The 27,572-nt window shown below is 32.8% G+C and overlaps 1 protein-coding gene and 1 long non-coding RNA gene across 3 annotated transcripts in view; both read right to left on the reverse strand.

Moving 5' to 3' along the window:
• Window positions 1–27,572, reverse strand: part of LOC106674233 (neuroligin-1-like) — a 156,002-nt gene that overhangs the window by 105,919 nt on the left and 22,511 nt on the right. The gene's annotated exons all lie outside the window — the stretch shown is intronic.
• LOC106674234 lies at window positions 438–14,216 on the reverse strand. Its single transcript, XR_001341486.2, has 4 exons — window positions 14,161–14,216; window positions 13,945–14,096; window positions 679–736; window positions 438–534 (listed from the first exon to the last, which is right to left on the reverse strand). It is a non-coding gene; the product is annotated as an uncharacterized LOC106674234 (long non-coding RNA).

Raw genomic sequence — 27,572 nt, forward strand, 5'->3', positions numbered from 1 at the left:
GAAAACGTGCGACTCATCATGGAGACAAGAGGCTGAGAATTGTTAAAAAGCGTTTGGAAAGGTCCTGTTTATCTTAGGTAGGTGGCCTTTTGGAACCGGTCCAAATTTCCCAAGACATAACTCCTAGCTCGCGACCGTTCGAAACTGAGAATAAAGTATTATTTTTAATAAGTTTTTTACAAATATGTACTCATACAACGTTTCGTTAATATCAATGATAATAACGTTAAAAAAAATTAACGAGAAACTACGATATCTTTAACATGCCGGACAAAAACTAAGCTCAGATTGAATATTGCTTTTTAGCATTCAATCTTTTGTTTTGAGTTACGTAAAATTACAAAAATAATAACAAAAAACCAATAGAACGATGGACTAGATATTTTTACTAATTATGGTATGTAAATCAATGTCAATTGTTGACATTTTTATTATTATTTTTTGTCTTGTGCAAATTTGTATTGTTTCTGCCAGTGTAAATATACAAATTCTTGCGCATCGGATTTTTCTTCCGTGTGATATTAAAATTTGCATCTAAAATTGTGAAATATCTTTTTCATTATTTTTGAACATATTCATATAATTATCGGTATAGTTTTTAAAATTGGACCAGTGGTTTAAAATTAATTTAATTGATAAAATAATCTATAAAGTTTAAAATGCAGACAATTGTTTTACCAATTTAAATAACTTGATATTTTTCTCTTTTCCCTCCGTTTATCGATGGATGAATAACCTGTAATAAACAGAAAATCATTTCGCATTGAATGTTTTTGACAAGTTATTTTTGCGGTTTCTCTCTTCTTTGTGTGACTGTTAATTTACGTTCAGAAATAATATTCTATATTATTATTTGCAGGATTCCAATGTAATAAATATAAATTGACCATATTAACGAAATATTTAGCATTGGTTCTTTCTGTGACTAGACTATCTTACGAGACCATCTTCAATCTTTGAATGGAACGTTCTTTTTTCTAGAATGGTTATTATAAGTCCACTTTTGTATATAAATAAAGATGAACAGAATTTAGGGAAAAACTCGAAAACATAACTCGATACTTTAACTTTCAAACCGCCGACTTGGCTAAGATCATTTTCGACAAACATTTACCACTTTTTCACCTGTTTTTTTCTATTAGACATTTACTTCATTTACGGGAGATATTTGTTTTAACAAGACGGGACGAGCGGAAAATTAAGTAAACTTGGCAGAAGGGATCCGCTGCGAGGTGGTCGACGTCCTTCGTCCACCACAAGGAATCGATATTGAGTTTTAAATTACGAGCTTCCGTTTTCCCCCTTGCCATTTCTCTCATTTCCGCACGGTACCAAATGCATTTATCATCCTTTCAAATCTTGGTTCAAAACGATGTTTGCGCAGAGCGTGGGACATGGATCTACGGTAAAAGAAACAATCCTTCATTTTTCTTGAAGGCGGGTCAGACCAGGAGAGTCTTCCTTTGTTTATTTACTCCAAGATAAATACAGATGTCCCTAAATCATAGATACCATATCGTTCAAAAGCCCCGAGAAAGTGACAATGATTTTCACTGTTAATTTTCTTCTGAAGAGGATTTTTGTAACTAATAGTTATGAAAGTTTCTAGATCAACACAGGACTACGGTAAAGGATTCAACTATATTGATAACTTAAAAAATAATAAATTAGATTAATATATAATGTCATTAGAAACAACAATTCATTTTTCTATATTGGCTTAATATCAATTTTTAAATGACGGAATGGTTAAATACGCTGTTGACTGATGGAAAATTCATTGAAGGTTTACATTTATTTAAAAATATTCACTTGATTTACCAATATAATAATTCATAAACTTTATAATAAGGTTTAATGAAGATGATCTCAATAAAGATCGAAACGTTGGCTCGATAAGGAAAATGTTTTTGTGAAACCTACATCACACCAGACTGCATCTCACGATTTCTGAATAATAAGGTTTAATGTTGTTCCATTTTTATTTTTTATTATGTATTCAATATGAATTGGTCAAGCGGACCACGAAAACTAGTGAAGTGTATTCAATACATTAAATAAACAGAAGAAATAATAATTCAGCAATCGTGAGATGCGGTCTGGTGTGATGTAGGTTTCACAAAAAACATTTTCTTTATCGTAACCACGTTTCCATGTTTATTGAGATCTTCTTCAGGGCCTGGGATTTACGAACAATGTTTAAATTCAACAAAAACATGTAGGATGTGGAAAAAAGTGAATTTATACAATGCAAAAAATATTTTTTCTATTCAAAGTATTTCTACTCACTCAAAGTGTTTGTTTTCTGTGTAATTGTGCCGTTCTTGCGTGTCGTGTTGAGAGTGCCGGTGAGATATTGTTTATGTTTACATACGTTGGGTTTAGAAGGGGTGTGGAAGGAAGTTTTTCTGAAACCTACATCACACCAGACTGCATCTCACGATTTCTGAATAATCATCAACTAACGGTCACTAATCACCACACAGTAGAAATAATAAGAAGATAGGATTCCTGAAACACTATTGCAATCTTATCCCGACGGTCTTTTTCTGGTTATCAAATTCCTCTTTTTATAATTAATTTGACCTTCATAAATTGAATTTAAGCCCATAATATACCAAATGTTATTTCCCATTTTAGTATGTAGAACCTCTTTTCTTCTTCTTCTTCTGCGTAATTGAGACTCTTTGTCAATTATTTCAACATTGGAAAAGTCAAATTTATGCAAGATGTTGAATGTTTTGATAGTTAAATACTAGTTCTGGATTTACTGCCACAATCAGAAACATGACAATAAATTCTATTTTTTATTTTCTGTTTTGTTCGAAAAATATATTTGGTTGGACATTCAATACATGAAAAACTATATGCAACGTTCGATAAATTCAACTTTTCTTCGTTATCCTTGGGTTTAGTATGTAGAGAGCTCATTTTATTTTTGGATTTGTAAGAACAATTGATGTCGGTATGTATTTCTTTAGAATATACGAAAATACGTTAATACTCTTGAACGTGAAAGGATTGTTCATATTTCTATCGGTTTTCCATCATTTGTTTACTTCCTTGAATTAATATCTAAGAATCTGTTATACCAATGTCTTTGATTAGTTGTTATTTCTTAACGTTCGGAAAGCTCTTTAACTTGATCCCACAAGCATGTGATCCTTAGTGAAAAAACTCTATGTCAAATTATTAGCACAATTCAGTTTTTGACAAACGACTGAGGAGAGAAATAATTAAAATATCTGTCAGAGATTATTTCTTTTTATTCCACCTTCGCATCAATGCCCCCTGGACTTCTGATCACTTCCACGTCTAGATAGCGAAAAAGGCACTATTTTCAACTTCATATGTGAATTGTATATTCTAATGATAACTATTAAAAAGGTTAAGGAGATTGTCTAAATTATACATTGGAAAAATCATAAACAATTCATCAAATGAGCTTAATATTATAAGTGATCTGATGTAAAACCCAATCAGCCAAATCATTCATTACATATGCAAAAATGGGGGGGAGGGAAAACATTCCCATCGCCACACCATCAACTTGCATATATATTTTGTTACCATATATAAAATAGCCATTCATACCTGAGAAAATCACTGGATCAATGAACAAGTCAAGCGACACATTGATAAATTCTCACACGTTTTTCCAGCGTTGTATGTGAGATATATTATTATATTCCAGGGAATTGAAGTAAACTTAAAGTTCTTTTATCTGTGATATTTTTTTATGAATGATAAATTTACCATTTGGCCGTGTTTCACTGGAGACCATAATGAATCAAGCATAATGTGAACAAGATATTGGTCAAAACGTTTTGTACCTCGTTAGCTATATATTTCATTATTTAAATATAAATTTATGGCATTTACGCTGTAAGAAAGTTGAACGGTTCTATTTATTTAATCTAGCAATAAACAATGTCGAGGTTAAGTTTAGTTTCAATCATTGGAAATGGAACCAGACTGATTTGTCTATTTTCAATTATGAAAATCTTAATTTATAATAAAGTTTTAAAAGTTCTTGTGTACTAGCAGATTTGAGAATGTGAAAACCGCTGGGCTCGAAGAAATAGAAATAACTGTGGCAGGTTAAGAAAGATGTCGGTCCCTGGACCACGGAGAACGGTTCAAAAAGGGAAAAGGCCATACTGACAAGACTACGCATAGGTCATACAGACAAGACTACGCATAGGTCATACATGAATAACTCACGGCCACCTTCTGACCGGAAAGCGACCACGTAGGTGCCTGTTATGTAAGGATAGAATAACGGTCGAGCACCTCTTCAAGTGTAGAAGGCTTGATGTATATAGACAATATTTTGGCATATCATCGATCCTGTGCGTAGTCTTGAGGCACGGCAGCGGGCACAGATCGCTGTTCCGGTACGTCTGGGCTACAGGGATTTTTAAATGTATATTGTTTTATGTGTATGTGTTGTGTCTGTGTTTGACTTTATGTTAATTTATAGGAATGAATGTAATTTATTAGCATAAAAGGAAGGGGTGATTAAACCCGGGGTGATATACCCCCGAGGAATATCGAGTACTCGGGGGTGAGTGTGTGACGTATGGAGAGTAAAAGTAAGTATTAGCGAGACCCCACCCCGAGGAATATCGATTACTCTGGGGGAGGGAATGGGACCAAACCTCTATGTTTCTATCGAGTGTTGTGTTTGTGTTAATTTATTGTAATGAATGTAATTTATTAGCGTGAAAGGAAGGGGTTGCTTATAACCACACCCCGAGGAATATCGATTACTCTGGGGGAGGGAATGAGACCAGACCTCTATGTTTTTATCGAGTGTTGTGTTTGTGTTAATTTATTGTAATGAATGTAATTTAGTAGCGTGAAAGGAAGGGGTTGCTTATAACCCCTCCCCGAGGAATATCAAGTACTCTGGGGCGAGTGTATGACGTCTGGAGTGTATAAGTAATTTATTAGCGTGAAAGGAAGGGGTTGCTTATAACCCCGCCCGGAGGAATATCGAGTTCTCTGGGGGATTGAATGTGACCAGACTTCTATGTTTGTGGCGATATATATGTTATGTATTGTATGTTGTGTATCTATTCTTAAATTGACAACCTGAGGTACTAACAAGAGGCTAACGTTTTAAAATAACGACGTAATATACAAATAAAAGCAGAGAGTCAGTATCCAGATCGAGACGCTCAAATGGCTGTAGTTTAAAATAAAATATGTGCGAAAGAAAAGAAAAAGAAGGAAAACACGCAGAGGGCCGGCGATGACCTCAGCTGTTTGTCGGCCCATAAACTTCCCACTCATATATATACTTGCAGATTTTAAATGACTGGATGTATTGTTGTTAATAGTGTTATAATCCACTAAAATTCACTAAATGATTTGTCTAGCAAATTAATATCCCTAGTTGTAAATATGTACTTATGACGTACAAATTAAAACGAGCTTCTTACTAGACCGTCGCGTAGGCGGTGGATCGGCGATCTTATAATTCATGTCGATAGAAGTTTTGCAACTCCTTCAATCTGAAAAAAGCGTTTAACGCTATTTGGATAGTGGTAAGTAACAACACCTGTGAATAGGAACCATCCTTCACAAAAGTTAATCATTTCTTCCTTTTTGCTGGAAATATTTTAATTAATGTTTGTTTCAAGCAGCGTGGACAAATAGCGTTCAGATCAACAGGTTTGTACATAATGTAATAAAGCAGAAAGTTCTCAAGTAATAAGGGAAGTGTCAGGTTGTCATACACATTGTGGCAAGTTGAATTAAATTTTCTTTTTATCAAATCATTGAGAAATTACATTAGAGCAATTACAATCCAAGATATGAAGTAATAAATATCACGTTGTTTCTTTTTGATTTTCCTCATTTTTTTTCATTTGATTGGTTTCCCCTTATTGGAAAGAAGGCCACGTCTAAAGCCGCAATATAACTTTGTAAATCACCCCGAATAAAATGTCCCAACGATTTCTCACCACATGCCCCTCGGTTAAAAAAAAATCGTATACCAGACCATTTATAATTTCTGTCAAAGGCTGAAAAATTAAAATGACCCGAGGCGGTTTTCGAGTCGGAGTAGTCAAGCCAAGACGGGGGGCTATTTTCGTTGGGATAATCGGCCCGTGTCCGGGAGGGGGTGGTGGTTGTATCTCTCAGCGTCGGTAAACAATCTGGGCATCCCTTGTTTTATAGGCGCTTTGTTTACTCCTATTGCTATTATTTCCCAATAACGGGTTGAAAGGTTGTTTTACGGCATAAACACCGAATAGTTTTTCGTTTCAAGCAGCTTTTACCCTCCTTATTGTTATTTTTAGTCCCACGTCGATTTTTGCGCCTTTGTTGAAAATTTCTTGTTTGTCCATATTTTAAAATCGATATCAACGAATACAATGGTCAAATTATTATTTAATAAATAAATAACTTTCTTCACGAACTAATACGTAAATAAAACTCTCTTAGAAAGACATTCATTTGCACTTGTCTCTAGTTTACCAATAAAGTTTTAATTTACTGGATTTCAAAACTTTAAACAGACGTTCAAACTAATATTACCACTAATCTACAGTCCATTTAAACTTCCGCTTAACTATAAAAGATTAATATACCCGTGCGATTACAATATGTGGGGCAATCCGTCATTCCAATCCCAATGCTTAAAAACATTAAAATGAAAAGTCCAAGTTGTAAGAAAAATTGTTAAACTTCCTTTTTATGTATCAAACCACACCCTACAGTGATACCTTAATATTAACTTTGTTCCAGAAGTAGCAAAAACCTATTACATCCGTCCCTTTCCACAGATCCAATGCCTTCGTCCGTCAGTACAGTTCCACTACTACTTCTACCCAAATAATCCTCCCCGAAGACGGAAAAACCGTGCCCTACCTCGTGACGAAGAAAATTGAAAACGTGAAGTCATTATTTATTTCTACCCTAGAAAGCTCACCACGGGATGAGTTCTCCTTACATATTTTTCGTTCAATTGTTTCGTTCTTACAGAATGTGTATTGTAATAATTGTTTTACAAATACGAAAAAAAATTTAAAAAAATACTACCATACATCATTTTAAAAATAATAAAACTATAATAACGATAAGTTAAGTAAAAATGGAAGAATTTTATAATTTGAAATGAACGTACTTCCTGATATGTCCTTCGTGTTCTTCCATATTTCTTTGTCTTCCTATCTCCCAAGAACTTAGTCTCGCAGATTTCTCTTTTTTCGTCCTCTTTTCTTTTCTTCATATTTTCCCATTACACGATTTATTCAAATCGAGAATTGTTATTTCGGATATCTCATTGATTTACAACTTTAAATAATAATAAAATAATATATTTTCCTCAATTCTTAATCTTATATTATTTTGTCCTTTATGGTTATTGCTTTCCTATACACTCTTGTCTCTTTTATTCCATCCCTATTTTAAGTGCTAACTTGCTTTTGTTTCCTCATCGAGAGAGCTTCCATTTCTTGAAGAATTTCTCTAGAAAATTCTCAATCTTATTCTACCTTGCTGATTCTTAATTACATTGTTTTTAGCGACTTTTTTGTTCTTTCTGTTTTTTATGCTGAGAACAAAATTCATGGGTATTAGATATATCTATTGAAACTGGAATGATTGTTTAAATTCATTTAGTTTTGTACTATAAAATTTTCTATTTGACAGCAATTTATGGGTCTTCATATTGAGCTTTTTAGTCTTTTCAATTGTGGAAAATTAAAAATAATTAAATTAAGTAACATTAAAAAAAGGAAAATGAATATCGTGCCATCTTTGATTTATCATATTTTGGGTTAAAGACAAGAATAGAAGTTTTACTATCACGAGATTCTGAACTCATCCTCTCAATAAAAGTGAGACAGCAGCAAATAACCCCTTTAAAATTGAATTGATGAAAATACCAAAGCTATCCTTGACCATAGGTTCAGGCGAATGTAATGAACGGCTTGCGCTTTGCGAAGTTTGACATGATTTATAAGTCTGCTCCCTTCAGTCGAGCGTGACTAATGAAGCTTCGAGTCATCATGTATAGGCCCAATACTATTCTTGAGTTAAAAAAATTAAAATAATTTATATCACAAAATGAATCCAAAAATACAAAAAGAGGAGCAGTTTAACAAGAGAGAGAGAGTGCTAGACACAATAAGCTTAAATCAAACTTTACCAGACTGGCAAACTGACTGCTACAGTTAGAGAGGGCTAAACAGAAAGTGAAGGATGTCCAAATTTGTAGGTATTGCAATGGGCGGGAAGAACCAGCCACCCATATCAACTTTGAATGCGAAGAGTCGAGACTATAACCTGGGATGCAAAGAAATCCCAGGAAAAGGAATTTTAGCACGATAGCCAATGACCTAGTACTTTTTCAAAAAAGGATCAAGAGGGTTGCACTGAACTAAGGCGTTAGGAAGGTGTAATAACCGATAAAGCTGCAGTCAGTGCTTGGGGAACAAAAAGCCCCACTTTCTAGCATCCCTCATATCATCCCACTCTACATATTTATGTAGACAAACTAAATCTAACGTTCCATCAGATCGAAGGACCAAACCTTTTCAACAACGTGTCTATTTTTGTGCTAAACCCTACAACCAGTCCTAAAACTTTTTTACTCAAACCATGTATATTTCTTAATATTTCGTTTTTCATTTTAAGGAAATTTCATCTAATAAGAGTCAAGGTGTTATCTTATTTGTTTTAGATGTCGAAAATTGTTAGTAAAACATTATTTCACTGTATGACAAATTGTCTTTAAGTCTTCTCGTATGAATTTGTACAGCCACCAAATTAACTGTATATCAAATACATTGGCATATTAGTTATTCTGAATTGACATTGGAATATTATGAGACAGGGACATTGGAGGAGATATCCTGCAATTAAATAATTTCTTCTGAATAACGAATATCACATAATAACCGGTTATTTAAACATATTGCTACCTTTTTTCAGAAACGAAAGACCTCTCCGTCATGTTGTTTTATTAGGAAGGAATACAGGATTGCCTATAAAGTATACGTCGGAAAGTAAAAAGATAGGATAAACCAAGAACCAGACAAAAAAATAAAATAAAAAGAAACAAAAATGTTTGACACAACAATGATAACATTCTGCATAAGTCCGTTCTATTTGTCTAAAATACGGATTTTCTCCCCCGAAAAGTAATGTTAAAGAATCCACGAACAGTTTCATCTGTTTGGAATTACGGCTCCAACATTAATTCGGATAAGCTCCCTGCGGTTTCCTTTTAGAATGTAAAATTTGCATTTCCATCAAAAGTTGTAAGATTTCTCCATCAACATAAGAGGCATGCAAATTAGAAACTTGTTATGGGTAGGTGATGGCATGAAATTTTTTTAATTAGTTCGAATAATACCACTCTCGATGATTGAACTAACAAGGAGAGATAATAAATTGTGAATGAATTCCTTGGAAAAACGTTAGCACAAAATTAATTGCTATTAATAATGTATACTAAATATTGATCAATTATGCACTTTTTGCGTTCCAGCTGAGATCGTTTCAAGAGAAATTCTCTTATTATTGTTACTACGTTCGTCTTTTGACTTATTATCGAAGACATATTGTTTGTATCAAGTGAATATACTTTTTTTTTTAAGTAAACCTTCTTCAATAAAGTTAAATTTTTTTTTTTTTCACTTTTTAACGTCTTGAAACTACTTTAAATTATGATATATTAAGCCGTATTAATAATATATCATTTTAGCAAAATACCAAACGTATCTATTTGTGTGGTAATTAATGCATAATTATTCAGAAATCGTGAGATGTGGTCTGGTGTGATGTAGGTTTCAGAAAAACATTTTCTTTATCGTGCCAACGTTTCGATCTTTATTGAGATCACCTTCAGGGCTCAAAGTGTTTATTTTCTGTGTAAATGTGCCATTCTTGCGTGTCGTGTTGAATGGGCACGATAAACAAAATGTTTTTCTGAACCTACATCACACCAGACCGCATCTCACGATTTCTGAATCAGTATCTATTTGTGTCAATTTCTAAATTTTTCTTATAATCATCCTTAATTATTATGTAACATAATTTAACATGAACTCAAAAACCGAAAACTCATATTTATTAATTTATTTTCGATAATAACAAGGTATATAGATTAACAGATGACTTATAACATGATTTTTATTTACCTTTATAAGTAACTAATCTACTTATTTTCACATTTCAGATTAAAATGAAAATTCGTTGAATTTCGTCCTTTCTAGGAAAAACTGCACTACATAACCGCCTTCATTTAACGGAGTATTGATAAGTACAACAAACGGTCCTTAATGTAAGGGTGGGCACTAAAACAGTTATCAGAAGGCTTCATAACAATAACCTAGTCTCTGGACGTCCCGCATCAGATTCTCTACTACAAAAGAGACATCGACATTGCGAAAAGCAACTATTTACGCCGGCTTGGTTTTTGACATTCAGATGAAGGGGGCTGTGTATGGAGAATAAATGGAGATCGCTTTGCGCTTGTGGAGATAGTCAATTATAGCTTGGGGTGGAATCAACACCCCGCCGGTACCGAACTGATTGCCGTACAGAATGGATATTTGTCTGCAATAAGGTACATTGAGAGAGTTCTCTTGTAAGATATGGTCCCTTTCCTCCATTTATTGGGGAAAGCTTCGTCAAATGCACGGTAATGTTCGACCGCATATAGCTCGAGTTGGCACCCATTAATTGGAGCATCGATTACTTCATTGAAATCGGCTGCACATTTTCCTTCAAGAATCTCATAAAACACTTTTTTTACAATATAAAGACAAGGTTAGACGTTCGTCGCTTCCAAAATCAGAGCTTCACCGCTCTTATAAAAAAAATGGTATTCTGTTTCACAAGACGAAATCCGATCTCTAATTTATTCGATACCTTGGAGACCTAAGGGCCCTCCGCGAGGAGGTAAGACCCGTTATTACTACTCAAAGTAGGTAATAATTTCTTAGTTAAATTTTAACTTTTCGCTATATGATTATCCGGTGTTTTTGTGAATTTTTTAAATTTAATAATTTTTAAAGATGAGATGATATATCGACCTGTTTGTTGAACAACTTGAACAAAAGTTTCTTCAGAGAGGTCACAACAGAGTTATGTGTTACTGAGGTAACCTATAGGACAACATTTGTGGTTTTAAATAATTTTTAAATTTTTATTTTATATTATATTTTTTTATAGTTTTTAATTAAGTTCACACTGTTCATTGTTTTAGATACTGAGATTCGCCTAATTTTAATTATTATTATTATTACATTACTTTCTTGTTCTCCAGATGTATTTAGACACTCATTTAGTTAAAGATAAATAATTGTTTGTTGTAATTCTGGTTTTTAAATGATATAACATGTTTCTAACTGTGATATTTTGCTAAAATAAGTAGGCCCTGATGATGACGATATATGATCGTCGAAAGCTCGGCAAAGACTTGAAGAGTTTGTCGTTCCTGTTGTGACCTCACTGAAGATCCTCTTGTTCAAGGTAAATAATTTTTATTAAAACTCATGAATTGACGTTCTTGTATAATTTGGTTTATACCAAAATAAGTATGTTATAATTAATGTAACATAAAAGATAAACAGATATAAAGTTAAGTTAAAAATACATAGTTGGAAATAAACGTCAAAACGGAAAACACCAAATACGCTTGTCCTTTTTTCGTCTTTCAATTCATATTAAACCTTGATTCCATAATTTTTTATTCTTTATATATTAACTTCTTGTTATTTTTCGCTAGCAAAATTTATATTAATTTTACGATTTTGTATTTTCGCACTTCTTTGTGGTTTTATGTATATTTAAACGGATTTACTACGAAATAAAAACAAATTTGTAACTCAACAAACTGCAGGATCCAGGTTGAGGTACAAGACGATATGTAAATATTAATCGGATAGGGTTTTTTAATTTACAAATTATTCTGTACATTAATTGATGCGATACAGCTAAAACCGCTTTGCAGTAGAACGATTTACTTATGCTAGACCTTCTCACAAATTTTACCTTGTAAGATGATTTAGATAAATTTTGACTGAATTCCTCTGCGACATAATTCCGTTTGGTTTTTGATGAAACAACACGTATGATTGATTTCTATCTCTTAATATATGTGCTCCCAAAATCATTTCCCATGACGACAGAAGAGAAAAAAGAATAAAATGAATTTATATCAAGTCTCCTTTTCAAGAATGGAGTGAGCAAGATTGATGTCAACCAGCCAAGAAGGGAAATAGTTCAACTCCATTCTAATGCGCGACATCTGAGCCCACGTGAAAGCCATGCCGGAAAACCATTAAGGACACCTCACTTTAAATAACAAGTAGTTTTTCCCCTTCTACAAATCCTTCGAGGCTCGCTTTACGGGACCGGCGGGGGAAAAATTGTACAAAGTGACTCGAAATCCATTTGTTACACCCACGGGAACCCCGAGGCATTTGTCACCTACGGCTAAGAGGGTTGCCGGCCTTTTTAAGGAGCCCTTGGCATCCAACCTTTCTATATATAACCGTGGTTGCACCTCCACAGCCTCTCCTTCGAGACGATCGAACACCCGTCTTCAACCTTAAAGCCGTCAAAGTTGTCACAATGCGACTACAGTAGATTTTCACTATGCGACTGTTCAAATTTGATTAATTGTGGCTCCTTCATTTGTATGTGCATGAATTATGTATTACGTCGATTTAGAACAGACCTACCTGCGTGACAGACAATCATCTAATGTTGACAATTCATTGGGCGACCTATGTAATTCGTAAAAACAAATGCGAGAATCAAATGTAAAAAACTTTCATCATTATCTACATCTAATCTATGTCTAGAAGAAGGAATATGGGATCTATGTACCGGATGTTGTAACGTTTCCTGCACAATAAAATTATGTTGTTGTCGAAGTGGTGAATACTTCATTGCTAATTTATTTTCATCATTTCAAAGATTGTTGTAAATCTTAGAAGATCGCTCTAACGTAAAGTACCAAATTTTTTATTTTATATTTGTCTCTTAAAACTTTCAGGATTAAATAAAATAAATAACTTCTTCCAATACAGTAGCTGTAACGTGAGAAATTTTCTGTACGAATGCTCAGTGGTTTACTACAATTATTTTTATTTTCATAAAATTGTTTGAAAGCGTTTTTTTGTGAATAAATTATTGTATGTATGTGTGTGGTGGTTAGTGACCGTTAATCCATAATTATTCCGAAATCGTGCGATGCGGTCTGGTGTGATGTAGGTTTCAGAAAAACATTTTCTTTATCGTGCCAACGTTTCGATCTTTATTGAGATCATCTTCAGGGCCTGGGATTTACAAACGTTGTTTACATTTAACTAATACATTTAGGATATGAAAAAGTGATTTATACAATGTAAAATATATTTTTATATTGTAAATCCCAGGCCGTGAAGATGATATCAATAAAGATCGAATCGTTGGCACGATAAAGAAAATGTTTTTCTGAAACCTACATCACACCAGACCGTAACTCACGATTTCTTAATAACTATTGTATGGTTTAAACATACAATATCATCCAAAGTAAATCAATCCATTATTATATATAGATAAAAATTACATGTAATTAATAATAAAAGTATCAACATTTTATATTAATGGATCCTAAATATTACCCTTCTGTTAAAAAAAAATATATTATATATAAATATTAGTATAAGAAAATTAGTACAAAGAATTAGAGAACGGAACAAACTTATTAAAGACTAATATTCCTTCCTATCCTTAAAAAATATTTCATGTTTCACAATCATTTTTCACAAGATTTGACATATATAGCACCAGTGTTAAGGCAGAAAACATGATTATAACTGTCGTGTAAAGCGGCAAAACTTTCAAAGGCAGTGGCTTTTTACAAAAAAACAAACAAAAAAAACCGAACAACAAAGGGATACCAAACACGACGAAGATTCGGATTACCTGTTCTCTCGTAATATTTGTGTCTGTACATCTACTAGGAAGTCGAGGAAATTCGTTTTTTTCTTTCTTTCCTTCTTTTTCACGGTTTACCTTCATTTCAGCTTTTGTACTGCCGGGATTGGAACTACCGCGAAAAGCGTACTCCAAATACGCTTTGATAAAAAATGAAAGCAAAAATATTAAAAAATAATCAGGTTGGATTATATAAATACATACGTCCTCCTTATTATTAACAATTTGTTCATATGCTATATTTAATTTGTGGATTCCAGATTCACCAAAAGCAGACTGACACATATTTTCTCCTTAAAAAATCAGTTGTTTCAGAGTCAAAATTTCGTCTTCGTGTTTTCAATTTTTCTGAGAGTGATTCCGTTATGCACCACGTAACAAGTAAAGTTCTTGAGCTTTTTCATTTGTTATGTTTTAATATCGTTAACCAATATTTCTAATTACTTCGAAGGATTAGATGTTTAAATCACGGAACCAAGAGATTTCAGTTCATAAAGCAAATGAGTCCACTTAAATAAAAAATGTTTTATTTCACATGGCTTCATAGCCTTAATTTGTATGTGATTCATGTAATTTACAAACTCCAAACTGTAATAAAATTTTCTTTATTTGGGGAAATGCAGCAAGAACCATAAAAATCTGTCAGCATTTGCCTTGCATGGCTACGCTGCTGAGAGTCTGAGCTTTCCTTTGTATTTTTAATTCCTCTATGTCGATCTGGTATAGACACTCACCAGGGAGGAGCAAATTTCTTTACAACATAGAAACACCATGTCGTATACGTACATGCTTTTTGTAAGAATTTAAGTTTCTCGTTCAGGATTTAAACATTTGGTTTCTATTGCTTTTACGGCAAAACGTAAAGAGGTTTTTGGACCAACTGTCACAAGCAAAAAAAAAAAAAATAAATAAATAAAACTGAAAAAAAGATCTGACTCTCACTTTTTCTTACCAATCGACAATCATATGCGCAATCGGGTGTTGATAATCGCCAACAGCTGAAATTGAGCTGAATTTATTTTTTAAGTCCCGAGACCCAAATTTGAAGGGAATAACTGGGATAGTAACTCGTTAGGACAAGGTTGTAAATAGAATTATCTTTCAATTAAATAAGGTATTTAGTTAAGATAAAAAAAGTCAGTGTCACGAGCGGTATCCAAACGCACAACCATCGGCTAGATACGCCGCTACTCTACCACTTGAGCTATTTTGTCGCGGAGTATCAAAGAGATTAGACGGCATTTGAAAAATGGCAAAAAGGAGGGAAAATTCAAAAGGTGAGGTTGAGATAGGAAGTTAGTGTCCAAGTGGATCGAGGTCACGATAACTCAAGTGGTAGAACAGCGGCGTATCTAGCCGAAGGTCTTAGGTTCGAATCCCGCTCGTGACACTGACTTTTTTATCTCAACTAAAAACCTTAATTAATTGAAAGATATTAATTGGGCAAGCGGACCACGAAAACTAGTGAAGCTATAGAATTAGTTATTTAATGTCTGTTAACAAATGATAACATTTAAATTTTTTAATTTTTTTTTATTTATTATTATTATGATAACATTTAAATTTTTTAAATTTTATTATTTTTTTGTTTATTATTATTATTTTCTTTATTTAAAATAATGTCAATTATTTAACGTTTACTGTTTAATTTCCTTCAATCGTTAATCAACATTTTGCCAGGTTCTTCCGATTCACCAATTTTTCCCAAATGGCTAAAAATTAATTTTACTTTACGCCTTTTGTTCATTTGGAATTTTGTCACAGAGAATATTAAAAGTAGAAATTTTTATTAAGAGATTTATTGTACAATCACAAGAAGACGAATGTAATTTGTTCAAATAAGATAATGTATTGAACGGATGTACAATATTTGTTTTCATTATTTTCTTTGTTTTAAGCTCAACATATGCATATTAAAAGCTTGTTTTAACGGGAAACCAACATGCCAAATGGATTATAAACTGAGCTTTAATATATACGTACGCCACTTGGAACTTTATCCCCCTTATTGAACTTTGCTGTCAATAAAGTCCGTATTCTACCCCTCTGTATACCGATAACTCTTTTTTAAGTCAAAAATAATGCGAAACAATGAAAGTCTTGATTAAAATTATTTCACAAATCTTTAATTACTGCGATGAACAAAGTTTATACTTGAGAGCCCGATGTTCAATACTTTCAGTCGAACTAAAACTCCTCAAAGTTTCATCCAATGTAAAAAGGCATTTTAACGTTCTTCAATGTTTTATTATAATTTTTATCATTTCATATCCTGTTGTTTTATTATAATCTTTATCATTGAACTTTTACAAACAATACTTGCTTTGTCGCTGTTCCCAAAATTACCTGGATTTCTTGAAAAACAAAGACACAAGACTTTTCTTTCTACATTAAACCAACAGATAATAAAAGAAAATAGTTGACGTATTTGAAGCGGGACATTTTGTACAATTTTTTTAAAAATAATTTTTAGAAAATATTCGAGTTCGGTACGTAGAACGTAAATAACATTAATTTCTTGTTCATTTGAGAACGTTTATTTAATATCCTTTATTAAATAAAAAGTATAAACAATTCTATTTCAAACATATACTTTTTGTGTAGCTAGAATGTGTAGTTGCTGACTTTGCTTTACGTGTACGTCACGAGCCATCATATAATTTCCTGATTTAGATTGATTAATCTCTCTAATTGCCCTCTCATTCCTATTACGCGGAGTGCTGTAATGGTTTTGAAGTTTAGATGTTGCATATCACATATCACACTTTGGTTGAAATCAGCACATTTTCTGTGATTTTATTTGACGAAAATTTTAACACATCTTCACATTTAATACAATANTATATATATATAAATATATATATATATATACATATACATAAAACACCACATATTAGGTTATTTAATAAATAGTTATAACAAAACGATTTGTACTCAATTTGATATATTTTTTAATATTTGTAAGTCAATTACTTTAGCAACTTTCGCCATCCTTCGTAGTGAATTGATCCAAATTCATTCTTAACTTCTCCTTTTGCGATCTGGTCAGCATAAAAGACAAAGTTTCGTCGTTGTCGATAACGGAACTTCATCCGGGAGTATTTTCAAACAAAACTTCACCGAAACCTTTTTATGCTTAAGCTTTAGGTTCGGACAAATGGCAGAAACACCTCAATAAAAAGTTTTAAAATGGTCCGATTCATCCAACATCCGAGCTTTTAGATGATGAAAACAGCTGAACAGAGTTCGTTTTGACGGCGGTTCCTACTCAGATCTTCCATTTTGAATCGACAAGCTTTCAACAGCAACGGCTCTTATAAAGGAGCCGCCTTCTTGTCAGTATATATGGACACTTCATTGTTAGAAAGGTTAACCAATTTATTTCGACTCGGTGGAAGTCAAAATAACTAAATTAACACAATTAGGCTTGTTTATTGAGATGGAGCTCAAGAAAGGTAATATTAAAAATGCGTTGAAATTTTTGCACTAAATTTATTTTTACATTTCGTAATGTTTACAACACCGATTCGAGAATACATATCTATGAGGTCCACGGGTAGCTCCCTTAGAGAAACATACAACACCCGCATTTCCTTCACTTTGAATAAAAAGATCTTCTTTTCAGTCTACTTAAATATGAAAAATGGCAAAAAAGAGGGAAAATTCAAAAGGTGGGGTTGAGATGGGAAGTTAGTGTCCGAGTGGATCGAGGTCACGATAGCTCATGTGGTAGAGCAGCGNTAATAATAATAATAATAATGGAGTCAGACTAGCAACAGTCTCAGCATGAGTATTGGCTCATCCTTATCCTTTTATTCTTCCATTCAAATATGATACATAAACTAATTCTACATAACAATAATAAGACACAAAACACAATAACATTTCTTTATCTTTATCTTCTTTTTTTTTGTTTTGGAGGGAGCTATCATATTATTATTATTATATTATTATCTGTTCGCGCCAAATATTGCGAATTATAATAGTTTATTTTGTTTCCCAAATGCCGCTAATCTAGAATTTATCCTAGCCTTGCCCCCACCACACAATCCGTTTTTTCCCTGTTCGCTTCCATCTTGCTTCAATACAGTCCACTATTAATTGGCCTCCAAGAGTCATTTTTCTTCAGTCTTCCTTCAGTTTCTCTTATTTTCAAGAAGCATTTTTTTTTCTCGTTTTTATAATTATCGCGTTCAAAATAACGCGAGGGCCTCCTCCCGCATCCTTAATACGACACATCATCCAGGGTTCGGACGGAGCCCCGAAGGTAATTAATAGACTAGGATTCTGTTTTACCTTCGGCCGGAGTAATTGCAGGTTCTAGTTATTAAACTGTCCTCCATGGTTGTTTCGAAAATCAATTAACAAGTTAGTACTTTATTTTATTTTGTATTTAATTTAATTTAATTTTTTTTATTGAGACCGACCAGCGCGTGCACATTATTTAATATATATATTATATTAACCTCTAAACTGTGGACAAGGTGCAGTACCTTGAAATGTCCATCAACAAACGCTAAACGTCCAATCCTCACATACTACTGAAACTTCAAGAAGTTATGAGACGGTAAAGTTGTTTTTTACATCTTGACAAATGATCTGACATTCCTCACAAAACAAAAGGCTGTTTTACAACACCACAGTTAAGTCGAAATGTACTTGGGTGGAAACGTGGGGGCACAGCCAAACATTCCAAAATCCACCGCATCCAAACGGTCCAATCCTTAATCGTACTAGAAATCCTCAATGCTCCATTTTATGTATATATATCAAACCCTTCAGTATTCCATTCATCCAAATTGAAATCCGCTCCTGTTATCGAAAATACTTCCAAAAATCGTTAATCAGCACATCCAAAAACTCGCATTTAGTGACGTGCGACCAGAACTCGATATTGGTACCAAGCATCGACAGAAATTATTCGATACTAACGAGTACTTACTCATATGAGTAGTTTTTCGTTTATTCATAAATAATCAACTTACTATTATGGACTTTGGTTAACATGCGCTCACACGTTAAAATAATCAAGAAATTGCAGTTATTTTATTTTTCATTTTTAAGTATTTTTTTCATACAATAGGCACGTAGGAAAGAGCTGGATAAAGTAGCGAACACATTTCAACATAAATTATATTTCAATTTTATCGTTATCCAGATTTGAGAAGATTGGTGATCGGGTGTTTGGTTTTCAAGCGTTTCAAATGATAAGACGTATCTCAGAGTTTACTAGATGCCGACGGTTCAATTTTCTTACTTCATACTTTACTTTTAGGATGAGACATGATGAAGTATATACATACAAATTTTAAGGACTTGAAGACAAAAACATTTAAAAAGAAATGACAAATTGAAAGTGCGAGGTGCGACGAGGGATAGAATTATGAGTTACCAGAATTATCAGCAGAGTTACCAACCAACGATTAAAAATCTCGATTAACTTTGTTGACACATGCCACTAGTAGGCGCTCTTAACAGTAACTAGTCAATTCCTAGTTTGATGAAAGCTAAGTTTCGAACGGTAAATAACAATTCAATATTACTTGAACACTCGACAAAAACATCTATTTGATTATTTTTTCCGATACTACAGAACGTATTCGATACAGTACTTTTATTGAATGACAATATTTGATACTAAAAGTAGTCGGTATCGAAAGAAAATACTCGATACTTTATTCTATCGATTGGTTTCGCACGTCACTACTCGCATTCCAACTAACTCCCGCAAACCCTCCACGCGGACTGAAAAGACAATGCCCGCGAGATCTTCTACGCAGTGATAATAAAAGTAATAATGTCACAAGCTTTAAATAAATAGACAACTTTCTGTTACAGTACTACCAATTTCTGTTTTCTCTCCTACTGTTTTTATTTTTTATATATTCCCTAACTCATTGCTTAATGGTACAGATTTGAAGGTAATTGTAATTGTCTGCAAATAAAAAATGAAGAAACAAATAAAAATATCCGAAATTGGGACAGCTGCGAAAAGCATATTTGGTTATGAAAAACAACTTTGAGAAAAAAACATCGTGCGTCTTGTCCTTTGTTATGTTGTGTGATGTTAATTCTACTGAGTACGAGCTGTATAACGTGTAAGTGGAATTGTACGAGGTGTCCTGTTGTTTATTGTTGATTCTTCCGCACAAGCCAAAGAGGTTATTTACACATTTATTATGCTGGATAAGTTTACATTATGTTCCCCCATTTGTTTGAGGGCGTTAAAAACTAAAAGTGTACATGTGTCGGAGTTTTTCCCAAAACGCCCCAATAAAAATTATAGGGTGGGAACAAACGTCAAACCCCTGTATTTCGGGTCTGGGCTGAAACACATTTTACTTAGAGAGTACTTATTAAATTCACTAGTTTCGTGGTCTTAAAACCTCGAGCAATCTCTGACTACTGATTAATAATAAATTTCAATTAATTAAGGTTAGTTGAGATAAAAAAGTCAGTGTCACGAGCGGGATTCGAACCGACGATCTTCGGCTAGATACGCCGCTGCTCTACCACTTGGGCTATCGTGACCTCGATCCACTCGGGCACTAAATTCCCATCTCAACCCCACTTGGAATCCCGCTCGTGACACTAACTTTTTTATCTCAGCTAAAAACAATTAATATTTGAGAGTACTGTTCGATTATATTAGTAATATGTCAATTATTTCAATAAACGGTTAAGGAAATTTAAAAAAATATTAGTACACTCGTCATTCACTGAAAATTGAAGGTGAAATCAGGGTTCTTAAATTTACTCTCTGATATACAAACAGTATATATGTTGTAAATAATGAACAAATCAATATATTACTTAATAAAATATTATAAATGAAGTGCAATAAATACAGGAGTATGCTATTCCGTGTGTGCCTTATGACCCTTTTCTCCACGACAACTCTTTCTTCACCATACTAATTGATAACTATATCAATACCAGTTACTCTTAGCTTCATATGTTCGAAAGGAGTTAGCTACCTCTTTCCAAAATTGAGCCGCCTCTACCGGTAAGAAATCGATAATGTTTGTAAAAATGATTTAGTATTAATACATAAATATTATTTAATTTTATGTTCAACAATGTATTAAATCATGTGTTTCTTTCTATTTAATAGTTATGTTTTTTAATAACAGAAATTAAAGTTGCTAGAGGAGTGTACAATAAAGCTATTAATCAAAGTAAATTAGAGCAAAATAAAAATCATAGATAAAAAGCTGCAAATCATTCCAAAGAATACTGGTGGGCATTTAAAAAAAATTTAATTGTCGATTGAAATAAATTTTTCGTTAAAAGTGATTGGTGACATCAAAAAAGACAAACAACTTCAAATATTAATCTAAATAATAGTAGTTCCTTTCTGCCACCAATTACTTATGCTGTGGTTTGTAAAGAATCCAAAGACTTAAAAACTTCACCACAACTGATATATATGGTAACAACGTTCTAAACTCAATTGGCCTTTTTTTGATTTTAGAAAGTTGTTACCGTACATGTCAGTTGTAGTGAAGTGTTTAAGCTTTTGGATATTTTGCAATGAAACTTTTGACAGGGGAGAATCATGAAATTCTATTGAACAAACTAGAAGCTTATGATGAAGTCATTGTGTAAAATCGGATGATGTGTTCTCGTCAATGAAGATTGTTACGCATTGGGTAACACAGGGTTCTCTCCTTGGTCCTGTCTTATTCTTCATTCCTCCGTTCAGACAAATTTCAAAAATTATATGGAGTTTACGGATGACTCGCCGTGCAAAAGAAAAAAGCAACTTGCACGATCTGTGTTAAGGGTTTAAAATAGTCAAGGGGTGGTTTAGAAAAGTTAGGATTAAGTAGTGAAGCTATATTTAACGAATGTGCTTCAATTTGAATAAGCAGGCTTCTCGATGAAGAATTCGGCTCAGCGCGGGAAAGAGAGACCTTTATTTGATTTGATTGCGCCCGTAAAATAAGCAACCCGGCATTAGTGGCATTGCATCAACTCGAGCCGAAAGCACTCCGGAAATGTGAAAGCGGACCGAGAAATAGAGGTTTGATAAACGACCCAATCCCTTCGGCGGAAAGGCTTATTGTATTTAACCTGGCATATTCACTATCTTAATCCTACACATTTCATTCATGCTCAAAGCGGACATGCTCGTTTCGACGGTGATTATGTTTGCTGATCGCAGTTGTTAGATCGAAAAATTTTAAGTGTGTATGATATCGAAAACAGACAAACCCAACGTAATCCCTAAGTCGGTCAATACATGTAAAGCGACTATTAAAAAAAACTAAAATGCTTAACTAAAAATGCCTTTCTAACAGGACTTAAATCAAGGACGTGCTTACAGAATTTGCACGATTTTAAGCTTTTACTTTCCGGATCGTATACGACATATTTTTGATTGGAAATAGGTGATGAAATTTGAAGATTAATATTTTGTAGCTTTCATCCTTTACAAAAGTAAAGATGGCAAATAGGTGATTGATCACTTTTGTATTCCAATCTGCATTGTTCTGCTAACACCGGTTTTCAGCGGATGATTGTATGACCTCAAACTGATGTATCCGTTTAAAAAAGCCATGCTGCATGCTCGCCCTGCTCGGATATTGGAAGGGTGGAGAGGAAAATAGCGTTTTTCAGTGCGTTTTAACGTTGACAAGATCAATCCCTAAACATATTTTAGCAAAAAAAAAAAAAACTATCAAAAAATTATAGAAATGCTGTCAGTGGGTAGTTAGTTTCTCCATTATTGTTATTTATTTTATTTTATACACTCACTGTTACTTATTAACCAATTGAAGGTAGTTGTAATATGCTGTAAATAATAACAAAAAATCCATCGAACATTGAGTTACACCAATTTGCTCTTGACATGTATCAACATGCGCATAAATAAGAAGGCAGATTATCAACATCCATATTTTCGATTCTTAATATGATGCAAAATAATGAATGTTTAAAAATGTTTTCATCTTACTGATTAGTACTAAATTCATTAAATTTTGGAATTGCTTAAGGCGCACAAGTCCCAATAAATTGCACTTGGCAGACCAAAATGATAATACAGAGAAATAAATCATTAATATAGAATATTTTCAATAATATTCTTGTTTCTACGAGTGGATCGTCTGGTTTTATACGTACATCTTCTCATAATTGTATAACCTAATTGCGACAGATTTGTCTGAATCGAAAAAAACAAAAATTGAAATTATACCAATGGTGCTATGAAAATAACATGTCTTTAAACTTGTATAAATGTAATATCATCACCAATTACCATAATGTTACAAATATTTACTTTCAATAATTGATTAATGAAACTAGTTAAAGACTATCCGGCATTAAAGATGAATCTTGCATGATTGAAATTACCATTCAACCTTTACTTAAGAAACAATTTTATCGTTGAACATTGAAACAAATTACTAGGATTCCGTCGTAGATAATCCGATGATTTCACAGAAACTATTCCTCTGATCGGTATAGTCAGTTCTGGCGAATGCTACTTCTGTTTGGTCCCCACATACCAACATCGTCCTCCAAATGTTAGAAAAGTAACAAGAGAAATTAGAGTCACCTTCCTCAACAAATTAAGTCTCCTCCTTGCAAGATGAATTACGACTGATACAATATTTACCTTCGGCATTCGTTTTAATTATATTGATACCCAGAATTGCTATCATACGTCAATTTTCACGTCTCATCCCTCCATACCCGCATTAAAACGGTTTCTAGCATATAATTTCCTGTCCCATGTAGAGGTGACGGAAGTGGACTTCCGTTTAATGGAGTACCCAATAGTACTAATATTAATCTAAAGTCAATGAAGTTTTTTTCCAGTATCGATGAGGAATTTGATAGGAACTTATATAACATCAATCACTTAAGCACATCTTGTGTACATGAAAAGTGTGGATATGCATATATATGTTTATATATATATGTGTGTGTGAGTGTGTATGTATGTTTACATTTACATATGTATAATTAATTATATTTATACTTGTTTTTCTTTACTAGTCAATTCCCTGATATTATTTTTGTATTCATATGTGTGCTTCTAAATTATACTTTATGTTATTATTTGTATTATTTGTTAATATTACAATGCTTTTTATGCTTTACCTAAGTTTAAGTTTCCTTGTTTTCTGGTAAATATTCTAATGAAATTGGCTATTGTCCGAATAAACAAATATGATTTACATTGTATTACTTGATAATTGACATTATCGATTTTTATTATTCAGAAATCGTGAGATGCGGTCTGTTGTGATGTAGGTTTCAGAAAAACATTTTCTCTATCATACCAAAGTTTCGATCTTTATTGAGATCATCTTCATCACCTGGGATTTAAAAAACATTGGTTACATTTAACGAATACATTTAGGATTGGAAGAGTGAATTTATACAATGCAAAATATATTTTTTATATTCAATCAAGGTATAAGTGTAATTTAAGAAAGTTTTCATTGAAGTGGAAAGGGGCTTAGATCTCGTTAAAATGCTATTTAAAAACATTGTTTCAATTTAACAAATACATGTAGGATGTGGAAAAAAATTGAATTTATACTATACAAAAAATATTTTTTATATACAAAGTATTTCCACACACTCAAAGAGTTTGTCTTCTGTGTAATTGTGCCATTCTTGCTTGTTGTGTCGAGAGTGCCAGTGAGATTTTGCTATTTTATGTTTATATACGTTGGATTTTGAAGGGGTGGGGAAGGATGTCGGTATAGAAAAGACATTTTTGTATAAGGCGTCGGCTTCTTTGAGGTGAAAAGAGCTAGCGATGAAAAAAAAAAGGTGGTAATGGTGCGGCCAGATTATCCTTTCAGGATTATATAGACGGGGATTAATAGGAAAAAGAAAACTAAATTGTTGAAAAATTAGACTACATAAAAATGTTATCGACTTTTTTCATGAATAAGTTCAATTTTATTACTATTGTTTTCCTTAATTTTTTACATTTGTGGTTGTCCAATGTGATATATTTTACACACTAGACGAACATGTCAATACCATTGTTATGCCTAAAATCAAATTTAAATTATGGTTATGAACCTCTGAAATAGCACTCCATCACATCAGGTTTGAACTTAGGACATCAAGACACTGATTTGTGTGAACCGAACAATAGCATTTTCGATTGACGTTTCCGGGCTGGAATCATTCACGATATCGGTGGAATCATGTCGGTAGACACCTAGACATTCATCGAATAGCTATAGGATATTGACTGACGTATTGACGAAAAAGGTTATCAAAACCGTTTCAACAATCGACAAGCAACCATTGACTCTTCGCCAATAAATGATACACGGAATGTTATGAAGCCAAACTGAAAAATGATTTTTCTGCCGTTCCTTTCTCCTACGGGAAACTTGCCCCAACATAATATTAATAAGGTTGAAATTTTCCTTGAGTAACGATTTTCCGTTTTTCCCACTGTCGTTGCATCGTCCCGCAGTTTTATATATAATTTTTACATTAATTAATGATTTGGTTGCCATACAAAATTCTACTATAGGAATAGAAAAGAGGAACTTTGTAGTTCGAAACTTATATCTCTAAAGAAATAAAACTACCACGAAATCCGTGATTTCTTTCAACCTTATCATATATTATAATTACTCTTTCAAACCCAAGGCAACAATTTTTTTACATAACGAACCCCAAGTATGTGCAATTACATTACTCAAAATTAATTTTTTGCAAAACATGTAAGTAAAAATTATATAATTTATATGGAATAACAAAAATAACATGTCGAATTTACGAACTTCCACCAGTTAAAATGGGCTAAAGTATTCCATTCTGCAATTAAAAATAGAATAATTCTATTTAAAATTTATTGCCGTAGTTTACCAAACTTAGCGTCCGTAGCACAAGACAATAAATATAATATAATGATGAATAAAATCACTTCAACTTTTATTTATAAAACTAATAATTCAATTAATGTGTTATTCTTCCCACCAGGTAATAAAAACTTTTGATTATAATCCCAATATCTGTAATTTATTATTATTTTAAGTTTGTTCTACTTTTGTGGGCATTTTAAAATATTAAAAAACAATATGTGATATATCACACTGGCACTCTAAGCGCGACACACAGTAATGACACATCTACCAGAAAATAAACACTTTTAGCAATACAGATCGAAACGTTGGAACGATAAAGAAAATTACAATTAATTAAGATTTTTAGTTGAGATAAAAAAGTCAATGGCACGAGCGGGATTCGAAACCACGATCTTCGGCTAGGTAGGCCGCTGCTTTACCACTTGAGCGATCGTGACCTCGATCCACTCGGACACTAACTTCCCATCTCAACCCCACCTTTTGAACTTTCCCTCCTTTTTGCCATTTTTCCGTGACCATTTCATTTGTCGTCGAGAATCTAATTTGAAAAAAGGCAAAAAGGAGGGAAAGTCCAAAAGGTGGGGTTGAGATGGGAAGTTAGTGTCCGAGTGGATCGAGGTCACGATTGCTCTAGTGGTAGAGCAGCGGCGTATCTAGCCAAAGATCGTCCGTTGGAATCCCGCTCGTGCCATTGACTTTTTTATCTCAACTAAAAACCTTAATTAATTGTAATATATTAACTGATCAAGCGGACCACGAAATTAGTGAATTTGATAAAGAAAATGTTTTTCTAAACCTACGTCACACCATACCGCCTCCCAGATTTCTAAATAATCATTTAAAAACAATAATGAAAAGTCGAATGTTTGTATAATAAAAATGAGATGATAGCATTTCACAAACACAGACAACTGTTTCATGAAGGTAGAAATGAAACCGATGGCCAAAATTAAGCCGGCTTGTTTTCAAACAGTTGACTGCCGATGACACAAATCGATATTGAAAAGGAAGCCGTACAATCTAAAATCAAGAGAAAAAGTAATTTTTCCAGCAACGAATGTTACTTACTTAAATTCACTAATTTCATGGTCCGCTTGATCAATTAATATATAAAACCTAATAAATAAAAACCTTAATTAATGTTGTTTACGTTGAATTAGAAATATTTTATTAAATTCAAATAAAGGTTGACTTATTTAGTTTATACCTACATATTGAAAACTACGCTAACAGTAAATTTACCTAAAAATAAGTTTAGTATATGTATATATATANTTTTATATTTTATATGTATGTATTTTATATTATTTTGTTTTTATTGTTTTTAATTTATTCCATACTGTTAATATTTAGGTACTGAGCTCCACATAATTTTAAATAACCTTATTATAAATGCAGTTTCTTTTTGTCAAAGTATATTTCAACACTAAAGTAAGAAAGCTATTTTTTATTTTTTTGTGTATAAATTATACAATATGTTCTAACTGCGATATGTTCCTATAATAAATAGGCCATGATGATGATGATATAATCCTCGAAAGCTCGGCAATGCTTAAAGAATTTTCGTTTTGTTGTTACCTCACCGAAGAACCTTTTTTCAAAGTTGTTCACCTGCAGGTCGATCCATCATCTCATATTTTATATATATATTTTTATATAATATTTTTAGTTTACATGTCGTATGTCTATATATGTATAAGGAATATAAAATTTTATTTGTTAAAATAAAAAAACAAAAATAAACTAAAACCAATTATACAATTA

The sequence above is a fragment of the Cimex lectularius genome, unplaced genomic scaffold (genome assembly GCF_000648675.2).
Source record: "Cimex lectularius strain Harlan isolate CLEC.00 unplaced genomic scaffold, Clec_2.1 scaffold63, whole genome shotgun sequence".
Lineage (NCBI taxonomy): Eukaryota > Metazoa > Arthropoda > Insecta > Hemiptera > Cimicidae > Cimex > Cimex lectularius.